The sequence below is a fragment of the Oryx dammah genome, unplaced genomic scaffold (genome assembly GCF_014754425.2).
Source record: "Oryx dammah isolate SB20612 unplaced genomic scaffold, SCBI_Odam_1.1 HiC_scaffold_28, whole genome shotgun sequence".
NCBI lineage: Eukaryota > Metazoa > Chordata > Mammalia > Artiodactyla > Bovidae > Oryx > Oryx dammah.
Genome location: NW_024070212.1, coordinates 107,405,095 through 107,416,561, shown reverse-complemented (window position 1 = coordinate 107,416,561; position 11,467 = coordinate 107,405,095). Strand labels below are relative to the sequence as shown.

General features: G+C 42.5%; 1 protein-coding gene across 1 annotated transcript in view; it reads left to right on the top strand.

The window, feature by feature from the left end:
• The first annotated feature begins 903 nt into the window (after nucleotides 1-903).
• THRAP3 (thyroid hormone receptor associated protein 3) overlaps nucleotides 904-11,467 on the top strand; it is a 68,999-nt gene continuing 58,435 nt past the window's right edge. The window contains exon 1 of the mRNA XM_040231607.1: nucleotides 904-1,007. The gene's annotated coding sequence lies outside the window, so the exon portion shown is untranslated. The remainder of the gene's footprint in view (nucleotides 1,008-11,467) is intronic.

Here is an 11,467-nt window from a genome sequence, read left to right as displayed (position 1 = left end):
GGCTTCACAAAAGAGGGGATACCGAGCTCAGGCTTAAAGGTTGGAGTTCAGTAGGGCAGGAATTCCAGCGCAAACCAGCCTGTGCAAAAATCCTGATAAATGCCCTGGTTCTCAAACTTGTAGGTGCACGAGAATCACTGGAGAGGTCTGTTTATAATGCAGATTTCAAAGCTACACATGGGAAATTTCTGGTTCAACAGGTGAGGGCATCCACTTTAACAAGGTTTACGGGACCTCTCTCTGTAAAACATCTTTTTGTGCTGCCATTGTGGGAATCGAGACCAGCGGTGGCAGAAACGAGGCTGGAGAGCGCTTTGCCACCGGGCTTCTGGGTCTCCACAGGAACACACTTTTACAACAAAAAACAAATTCATTTTTAGTCTCGCTTTCAAGGCACTAGACGCTTTTACGTGCCTGACTTTGTCGCAACAACTTTGTGAGGTAGAAATTACTAGTTTCATTTCACAGGGGAGGAAACTGAGGCTCAGAGTGGGTAGATTTGCTCAAGGTCACGAAGCGAGAAGTGGCACGTTAGAGGACGAAAGCCAGACAAGCAGATTCCCAGCTCAGAGACTTTTCGACGACCAAGGCAGGCCGGGAGTGGGTGGGGCTCAGGCCCTCGCTCCAGGCTGGTTCCAAAATGGTGGGGGCCTTGGCGTCAGCAACGCCCCCGCCCCTTCCGTCCACCTCCCTCCTTCTTCCTCAGGCCACCCAGGCGGGGGGAGGGGATGGAACGGAGAAGCTCACGTGACTGCCGACATGCTGGCGCGTGACGCAAAGCGGCGGGCCCGGTGTTCGCCTTGCCTTATGGGAAAAGTAGTCCTATAGACTGTCAAGTTGGCTAGGAAGGCGGGAGCTAGGACTACATTTCCCAGGAGGCTGCGGGGCGACGCCGAGGCTGCCGTCGTCCAAGAGCGGGGACGCGGGGCGCGCTGTCGGGCGGGGGCGAGATTCGGGCCGGTTGTGCCGTTGCGAGGCTGCAGCTGCGATTGCTGCGGTGGGCCCAGGTGAGTGAGGGACTCTGACGGGAATTAGGGCCGCTCAGTTAACTCCAGCCGGTTCTTCTTTTTTCTTTTCTCCGTGGCCGCTGGCTCAGGGTCTCCAGCAGGCCTGGCGCGGAGTCGCTCCTCCGCGCCTGCCCCCCGGCCTCTTCAGAGAGGGCCCCGCTCGCTCCGGCTCCTCCCCCTCCCCGCCCTTCAGGGCTTCCCCTCGCTCCGGCCTAGCTCCCGACGCTGAGGGCCGCCTTTTCTCCGGAGCGGTTTCTATCTCTCTTTTTCTTTCTTGTAAGAAAGCCTTTCCTTTTTCCATCTCCCTGCTTAATCACTCACCCCTTTAGGGGTGAACCCTATTATTTGGATTTTTTCCGGAACTCTTGAGTGCCCCCCCCCCCGCCCCCCCGCCATCTCTATTGGCCTGGATCTGCCTTTTCTTAGGGCGCGTGTGGCTGGTGTTGGTATCTCTCCCGTTCTTTTCGGCCTGGTGGCCGGAGGAGGCATAGTCCAAATTATCAGTCACGGGAACATTTATGCGTCCACTTTCGTTTCTCTTGGGTTGGAGGTGAGGTCGACCTGCGTTCCTGTGGTAATTGGCGTGTGTTCCGCTTAAATAAGGTAATTTCCTTCGCCTCCCTTAGCTCCCAAGCAACTTTTATTAGTCCTTCTCTTTGCATTTCGAAGTCTGAGGGGTGAAGTATCGCAGCAGAAACTGGCGAGTAGCACTCGTGCCCAGAAGTTGGAAGCCATCCGTGTTAGTTGAGTGTTTACCAGGAGGTTGTTAATTGGATTGAAGGAAAAGCCGCAGAGTGTGGTGGAGCCTGGCCTGAGACAGACGATGGGACTTTTGGTGGCAGCATAACAGAAGGAACCTGGAGCCAGCTGCCCTGGGTCAAGTTTTGGCTCTGCTAGCTTTTGCTTTCTGGTCGAGGGGCTTCACTTGGAGGTGCCTCAGTTTTCTTAATCTGCAAAATAGCAAAGAATAACGCTGATCACTTTATAGGGTTACTGTGAAGATGAAATGAGGTAAATTGAAAACCGCTTAGCTTATTACCTACTGAGTATTAAGTACTATTATCATTATCATCTCTCAGGATTTATACGTGTAGGCCCAGAGTGGCGAGACATGTATCACACTGTCATTTTGTTTTTCGCTTTCAGTTGGCGCTTCCTTTTCTCATTAGTGGCTATACCGTCTGTTGTAACCTGTCCTGTTATCTAGACAGCCTGTATCATTATGTAGAAGCCTGCTAAAGAGCCAGAGCTGGCTGCTACCATGAACAACCTGTGGAACAAATTGGGCTTAGTTTGTTCTCTGCTGGGAAGTTTGTGAAGCAGTGTACGCAGTTTAGCAATATAAAAAAACTTTTTTTTCTCTTCCCCAGCTGCCATTTAGGCTTGACTATATTTTGTAGAAGAGGTGAAGTTTCTGTAAGGAACTGTTTTAACTAAAAGGCTTTGTATTCAGTACAGTTCTATCTTTTTGTGTTTTAAATCTCCTAGCACCAGTGAAAGATCTCTGGTTTTGCAGACTGATGTTTTTAGTCTTCATACTATATACAGTCCAGTTTTAGCGGTGGTGGTGGTAATAGTCATGTTAGCAGCAGTAGTAGTAGTAGTTTCCTAGCATATTTCTTTACTAGCATAGGTGGTCCAGATACTTTTCGAATTTTGCATAACCAGTGAAATTATGGATTACAGAGTGTCCTGTATTGTAATTGAGAAATTAGAGGGAGGAAGCGTGCTGTGTTTCTGAGATTAGCACCGAGGTGAGGTGGGGTGAGGCTGCCTGAGAGCATAGGACTTAAGCTTTATTAATTTTTGTGAATAGTTAAACTTAGCCACCAAGAATCTTGAGGTGTTACCCTGCTTCTCTTGGGCCAAGTGACAACCTAGATTGAAGGAGTGTGGTTAACCTTGTTCTTTCTGGTGGGAGGGAGGTTCAAAAGGAAGGGGATATACACATACCTATGGCTGATTCATGTAGATGTGTGGCAGAAACCGACACAGTGTTGTAATTATTTTCCAATTAAAAATAAATTATAAAATATACTGTGCTCTCAAAGATTAGATTTTGGTGGATTGCTTCACACCCTCATTCTGTAAACATCTAAGACTAATTCAGTATTTGATTGATACAATAAATAGTGCTTGAGAACCTGCCATCCACCGGCCCCTCTGCTAGGCTCTGGGAGTGCAAGGGGATGTGAGGCAGAAGGGGTCTTGCATTTTGGGAACCTACAAGGTAGTGGGGGAAATCACAACAGGTGAGCAAATAAGTTACAAATTGAGAAAAGTGATGTGGAGGTACCATGCAGGGAAATCGATAGACAATAAAAAAAGAGAGACCTAAGGGTGGTCAGAGAAATTCTTTTTGTTAAGAGTAGGGTGTCAAGGCAGGCATTCCAGGTAGAACAGTAAGTGCCAAAACTAGAAGATGGGAAGAGTTTAGTCTGCTTTCGGAACTGAAAAGAGGCCCCTGTTGTGGCCAACTGGGGCCTCTTTTCAGTGAGGAAAGTGGTTAAAGAAGAGCTGGAGAGCTAAGATTGTTTAGGGAAGCTGTTGAAGCCTTCTGATTTACATTTTAAAATCAGTTTTGCTAGGGCTGTGGAAACTGGATTGTGGGGGACCATCAGTTAAGAGGTTATTGTATTGATTTTGCCTGGAGGTGATAGTTGACTGAAGTTGAGAGGGGGAGTGGAAAGAGAAAGTGCGTTGGTGGGAAGAAGCAAAGGGATTCATTCTGTTCTTTTAATTTTCTCTAGAGAAACACATTCTTAGTGGTCCATGGACTACAGGGGGCTCTTGGACTCGAAAATTTTTGTGAGGGAGCGTTTTCTCAAGGGTTCGTTACGTTCCATCATTCACTGAGTCTGAGTTTAAGAACCAGTTCTCTAGAGTCCGTAATGCAGGTTTATAACCCATAAAAAAGCAATTTGCTCACAGCTTACCAAGAAAGTTTAGAGTCATGGGTACCTGTTTAAAAGATTGACTTTCTCCAGGAACTCTTGTTGTTTCAAATCAGAGTTAAATGCCGTGCCATAGAAAAATCAGCATTTAGTTTCTTTTTGTCTAGGAGTTAATGGGCTGATGCACATATTGAGGAAGCTGAACTTAATGAGCTCAGTTTCACAGAAATCCATATTCATTCCTACTATTTTCTTCTGTTGGTCCCCCCGCTGACCCCAGTCTTATTTGTCTTTGGTTGCAGTGTGTAGCATGGGTGTGTGTGTGCTAAGTGGCTTCAGTTGTGTCCAGCTCTTTGTGACGCTGTGGACTGTAGCCCGCCAGGCTCTGTCCATGGGATTCTCCAGGGAAGAAAACTGGAGCAGGTTGCCATGCCCTCCTCCAGGGGATCTTCCTAACCCAGGGATTGAACCCAAGCCTCCTGTGTCTCCTGCATCGCAGGCGAATCCTTACCACTGAGCCACAGGCAAAGCCCTGCTGTGCTGCATGTGGGATCTTAATTCCCTAACCAGAGACTGAACCCATGCTCCCCACGTGGGGAGCCCACTTACTGGACTGCCAGGGAAGTCCCTTTTTTTATGGAGTTTTGTTTGCAGTTCCTATTTTAGTGGTAGAAATGGAGCACCTTAGTGTGTGAAGAGTGAGATCGTTTTCTTCTTGGTTTCCTTCTAACCGGTTTCAGATGTATATTCATATATTTTGTAGTATATTTTTCAGGTGATAGTGTGTTATTGGAAACAGGGTGTAAAGTTAGAGATCTACCGCTGAAAGAACCACGTATTTTTCTTTTTACGGCAGAGATTTAAAACTGAAGGCTCATGGACTAAATCCAGTCAGCAGATGTGTTTTGTTTGGCTCATACAGTGTTGTAAATTTGAATTTGTTGTCAACATTAAAAAGCAGGGAGATTTCATGTAAAAATGTAGATTCAGGCTGCTTTGAAAAATCAGATGTGGCAGCCACGGACCCATGTTTCTGTTTGCAGCACTCATCTTTTATAGTTGCTGCTGCTGCTGCTGCTAAGTCACTTCAGTTGTGTCCAACTCTGTGCGACCCCATAGACGGCTGCCCACCAGGCTTGGTTGAGGCACCATTAAAAAATTTTTTTTTGTCTTGGTGCTTTATTTCTTACTTGTTTCTTCTTAAAGGAAATTTTAGTTAACTTTATAAGAGGGAGAAGGAACAGTGCTGTGGGAAGGGAGGGCCCAAAATATGAAATTGTTTTGTCTACAAACCGAAGAAACCCAAGAGTTTTTAGGAAAGACGTTGATCTGCCCCCTGCCCATGCCTTTTTAGCTGGCACGTGTGCAGTGTCCTCATTTTTGTTCTGCCTGATTTGCTTTTTAGCATCTGGAATGCAGTAACTGCACAGTTTGGCTTGTTGCAGAAGACAGAGAGCCAAGTGAAGAGAAGTTGCTGAATGTCTAATTAGAAGACTTTTGGCTCCTGTTTTGAGGCAAAAATGTGTGTGTATGTTTAATACGTGCATTTATGAAGTCTATCAACTTTGCTTTCAGTAATCTGGAGAGGTTAATAACTCAGTTTTCTTTTTCTCCAATTTAATAAAAAAGGGCAGGATACATAAAGGATTGATAGAGGAAGTCATAGAGTGCTTTGTGAAGCTACCCTAGAGATTTCTTCACTGCAGGATTCTGCATTGTATTAGGGCTTCCCAAAAGATGGTCCCCTTGTATCTGAAGGATGTGTTCTAGAGTCTTGACTAAAACCTTTGGCTCCCAGACTATGGGCTATCAGAAAAAAACTTTAAAAATGAAGACTCAGGAAGTTGGTCAGGTGCCAGAATGGGTTGTTCAATAAAAGACAAGAATGGGCAAATTTTTTTAATAGAAAAAATTATTGTTTCAGATACAATAAAGTGTGGCTGCAGAGCATGCAGGATATGGGATCTTAGTTCCTTGACAGGGATGGAACCCACCTCCTGCAGTGGAAGTGCAGAGTCTTAACTGTTGGACCACTAAGGAAGTCCCTTTTTGGCAGTTTTGATGTCTCTTTGTATACGTGTTTCCCATTGGAAAGGGTTCTTGATAGAGGCTTTCCTTGATGACTCTATCAATAATAGTACTCCGCTCATCAAACGCTATCCAACCTTCATTACTATGGAACCTTATATTATTTATTTTTCATCTACTGTATCTTTATCTCTTTAGGTAGTGGAGCAGGGATTTGTTTGATTCACTGCTGAATCCCCACACCAAGACATTCTCTGCATTCTCTGTTAAATAGAAGAGGCTTAGTAAATATTGAGAGAGAGGATGAGTTAAAATGGGAATAAATAGATGGCTAACTGGAAGTCACTGGAAGTGCTCCCGCTACCAAGTTCTAGCTTACTTCAGTTCAGTTCAGTTGCTCAGTCGTGTCCAACTCTTTGCAACCCCATGAATCGCAGCACGCCAGGCCTCCCTGTCCATCACCAACTCCCGGAGTTCACTCAGATTCACATCCATCCTGCCATCTCATCCTCTGTCGTCCCCTTTTAGCTTACTTAGATTATGTTAATATGTATGGTGATAGGTGCTGCTGCTGCTGAGTCGCTCCAGTCGTGTCCGACTCTGTGCGACCCCATAGACGACAGCCCACCAGGCATCCCTGTCCCTGGGATTCTCCAGGCAAGAACACGGGAGTGGGTTGCCATTTCCTTCTCCAATGCATGAAAGTGAAAAGTGAAAGTGAAGTTGCTCAGTCGTGTCCGACTCTTCGTGACCCTATGGTCTGCAGCCTACCAGGCTCCTCTGTCCATGGGATTTTCCAGGCAAAAGTACTGAGTGGGGTGCCATTGCCTTCTAGTGATAGGTGAGATTGCAAAGGGGCAGAAGGGTACTTCACGGAATGATGAAAGTATTCTTTCATTGAGTTGGGGTGGTGTTTATTTTGTGGTGGTATATTTTGTTAAAACTCACTGAACTGTACCCTTAAAATGTGTACGTGTATTGTATGTTAGTTGTAAAGGTGATTTATAAAAATTTGTATTCAAAATTCATTGTATAAAGGCTGTTCTGTAAAACTGAATTAACTATCAGTAGGTTGTGATAATGATTATTTTCCTTGAATTTTTGGTAAAGTTAGCCAAGTATAGGTTGGGTGGGAGGTACCTCAGGCGTTATGAGAGAAAGAGGCTTAGCTGACCATGCTCTGAATAGCCCACCCCCATTTTAGAGGTACTGAGTTGATATTTTGTACTTTGGGCTTCTGCTTGCCAGTTCTCTGTTATAAAGATAAAATCCATCGAGTTCCCTGAAGCTCTCTTACCCCTACTCCAGGGTTTAGTTAAGCAAGGTGCAGCCTGCAAATCCTTGGTGGGGCAGGTAGTCTTCATTTTTGTTTTCTCTGCTTATAGATAGGTTCTTGTTGATAAAAATCGACATTGCAAAAATGTGTAATGTAGAAAGAGAAAGTTTACTTCAGTGCCATTTATTTAGACTAGTGGTTACAGTTTCCATATATTTCTGAATAGTTAAGGTAAACATAAGGAATGTGGAGGAGGTAGAGATAAACGTCTTTGGTTTATTATGAAAGCTTATGCTTAAAGCCTTACTTCAGATGGACTTAAATTGCAAGTTGTGATATTCCTCTTGTTTTCCTGGGAAATTGGAGGGTGATATGTTGATTCTCCAGTTGACGGTGAATGCTTTGTCTTTGTTCACTATGTATAGCTCAGCTTACCTCTTCTCTTCCTTTATTTTTCTATCGGCCTCATTTGTCACATGTGACCTTTTTTGTTTTACTTGTCACATTTGGGCTTATTTGTCACATTTGACCTTTTACCTTTAGCAAGCATGAATTGTTTCATCATTCAGCCAGCGAGGGGATTCTAGTGGACTTGAATGTAGTGTCATGTGGAATGGCAGTAGAGAATGAGGGAGAAAATGTATTTGATTGTTGGCTTATTTTCTTTTTTGTTGTGGAGGCTGTTTAGCATTGGAGGATACATACAGGATGAAAGTAGTTTGGTAAGGAATATTTTATATTCAACTTACAGCAGAATATTTTTGGCTGCAATGTTCATTTAATAGGGCATGCTCATGGAGGTAGGTGATCTCTGGTACCCAGCTGCCTTGGTTTTATCAGATGAATGTATGATAAATGGAAGTCCTTGATTCTTATTAGAAGTTACTTTTGTGGTTGTTTTTTATTTATTAAACTGGGACTGGGGCAGGGTGCTTAACCCTTCAGTATCTGTTCTGTTTCAAATGAAAATGGAAATCTCTTATTTACCTCCAACAAGGATTACTGTGATGGCTAGATGGTTAGCCCAGTGCCAGAGCATATAGTAGGGATTCAATAAATTAACTTTATTATATACAGAAGATGGATTTCTTGTTAGCTGTTTGGAAAAAACTTAAACTTGAAGGAATAGTGAGACCCACCCAGAGCCCTCAGCTGATAGCATATGTGCTGAGTGTATGATGAAGTTAGTGTTTCAGGATGGTGTGGGAAGGACAACTCAATTATTCAATAAAAATTTCTGGAACAATTGGCTAACCATTTTGAAAATTACATTCTTTTGACAAAATAAATCACATGAAAATAAGAGGTACAGATTAAATAAATCAACAAGGAGATAACAGTTTTTTCCCCTCAGATTTCTGTCTTGATAAACAATACGATAATTATTGTTGGTGAGGATGTGGGGAAATGGACATTTCTCAAGTACTGCTGGTAGCAATGTAAGTTGCTGTAGCCTTTCAGGAGAACAGCAGAATGTATCTGTACTTTTAGGAATATATCTTAAGGAAATAATTGGACACATCCTTAAGATGAGGATGTGTTATTTAAGTGAAAAATTAAAAGCAACCTAAATGTGCAACACCAGGGAACTGCTTATATTCTAGTATGTTTATACGGTGGAATGCTAGGTAGAACAAGAGATGTAGATTGGAGAACCATATTTGTTGACATAATACCATGTGTAGAAAAGTGCCCAGAACTGATACTTTTGTTCTGTTCAAAAAGGTTTCCTTCTTAGTCAGTGTTTGTTTTTAAGTATGTACTGAGCTTTAGAATTCTTTTGGAAAAAAGTGATCTGCGGTCTAGATCTGCACAGTCCATTTCGGTAGCCAGTAGCCACGTGTGGCTAGCTAACTTTGAGTAAATTAAAATTAAATAAATAGTATGGTTTTCATAGTAGCTGTATTTCAGGTGGTCAATAGCAGCAGTGTGAATAGTGGCTGCCTTTTTGAGTAGCATAGATATGGAATATTTTCCTCATCTTAGAAAGTTCTGTTGGAGAGCCTTGATTTAGTTTGTTTTTTCATGTTTTTGTCAGCATTACTTCTGCATAAGATAGTTGGGGCCTCAGAGTAGTTGCAGTTCTTTCCTTTTAGATTTTACAAAGAGTTTTGGGCTTTGGCTGTCTTTTATGTATAACCAATTTCGTAATTAAACATTCTTTACTTCGTAGCCCACATGGGTTTGTTTAGAATGCAGAGAGAATACTATGTTTTAAACCTATTAAAGTTTCTGTTCTTCACTTTAAAAAAAAAAAAGGAAATACTGATTTGGCTCTGCCGGGTGTAGTTGTGGCATGCGGGATCTTCGATCTTTATTGTGGCATGCGGGATCTTTTAGTTTTGGCGTGTGGGGTCTAGTTCTCTGACCAGGGATGGAACCCCAGCCCCCTGCATTGGGAGCCTGGAGTTTTCGTCTTAGCCACTGGACCACTAGGGAAGTCCCTTTTCTTCACTTTAAAAACAACTAATCAGCAACTGGAAATGAGATTGATTTTTTTTTTTTTTTACTTTTTTTTTTTTTTTTTAGCTTTATTTATTTGGCTGCTTTGAGTCTTGGTTGCATCATGCAGGATCTTTTATTGAGGCGCACAGACTCTGGTTGTGGCTGGTGGGCTTAGTTGGACTTATTTTTGTCAAATTAATTCTGTGACCATATAATTTACCTTTTTGAAACAGGATGCTATTGAGAGAGGGGATGCTATTAATACACTGCAACAGCAAGTGTAAACTGACTGTCTTAAGCAAACCTGGATATAAGGTCAACCTAAATATTAAGAACTTTTATATGTTGAGTTTTTTTCAAACTAAATGCTTTTTTAAACACTTTACATGTATTATCTCATTTAACCCTATACTTTACAAGGTAAGTGAAGGGTTTCTTGTTTTATAGATGACAAAGTTGAGTCATAAGAGATTAATTTAGGGAGAGAGAAGATTTGAACCTAGGTCTGACTCTAAACTCCACTCTTGGCAGCTGCTGTATTGCTCAGAGTAAGGATCCAAGGAGAAGATTCTGCAGTAAATTAGGAGAGTCCTCACTCAGACAGTAAAGCGTCTGACTGCAGTGCCAGAGACCCGGGTTCAGTCCCTGGGTCAGGAAGATCCCCTGGAGAAGGAAATGGCATCCCACTCCAGTATTCTTGCCTGGAGAATTCCATAGAAGGAGGAACCTGAACCACAGTCTGTGGGGTCGCAAAGAGTCATACACGACTGAGAGACTTTCACTTTCACTTCACATAAGAAAACATCCATTCTGTTTTTGTCAGGCTTATTAGATCCAGAGTTAAATATTTAAATTTATTTTTGAGAATAAATGGACATGAATCCACAAGCTGACACAGGCTTTTTCATTTGCCTTGCTGCAAATAAAACGACAGAAATGTGTTTCAGAATAGATAATATTTGCCTGGCTTTTTAAAAACAATTTTATTTCTGTTTTGGCCATGCCTTGTGACTTGTGGAATTTTAGTTCCCCAGCCAGGTATTGAACCCAGGCCTCTGGCAGTGAGAGTGCAGAGTCCTAATCATTGGGCTGCCAAGGAATTCCTTTGCCTAGTTTTTTGTATCTTTCTATCTTTAAAATAAAAATAGGCCTTCCTTCCTACCTTCTTTCCAGGGAATTACAGTATATATATTTTGACATTAAAGAATACATGAAAAATTACATAATTCAGTATCTTATGCAACTTAGCATAGTTGCATACATCATTTCTTTTATTGCTAAATGGTTATTAAATGGTTGGATATGTAAAAGTGATGAAAATTCTGTCTCATGTAAGGTTAGGCACAGATGGAGTTAGGTTAGTGCTGTTTTGACAGTTGAGTGAACAGTGTTAGCTGAGCAGTAAAAATTCTCAAATGTAATTGTTTTGAATGCTGTTTGAGTTTAGCCATTGTATTGTTAAACTCTTGGTTCAGAAGCAGTAGATCCAAAATTTATTAAAAGAATGACATAAAGTGTTGTTCATTGCAAGTGCTTTGTCATATCATTTATATCTTTTAAAAATATCTTTGAAATATCTTCTCTTTGAGAGAAGGCAGGTTTTTTTTTTTTTTTCCAAAAATTATTTATCTGACTGTGTTGGGTCTTAGTTGCATGTGGAGTCTCCATTGTGGTGCTGGGGCTCTTTGTTGCAGTGCACAGGCTCAGCAGTTGTGGCTCAGGGCTTAGTTGCATCACAGCCTGTGGGATCTTAATTCCCTGACCAGGGATTGAACACGAGTTCCTTGCATTGGAAGGCAGATTCTTAACTGCTGGAC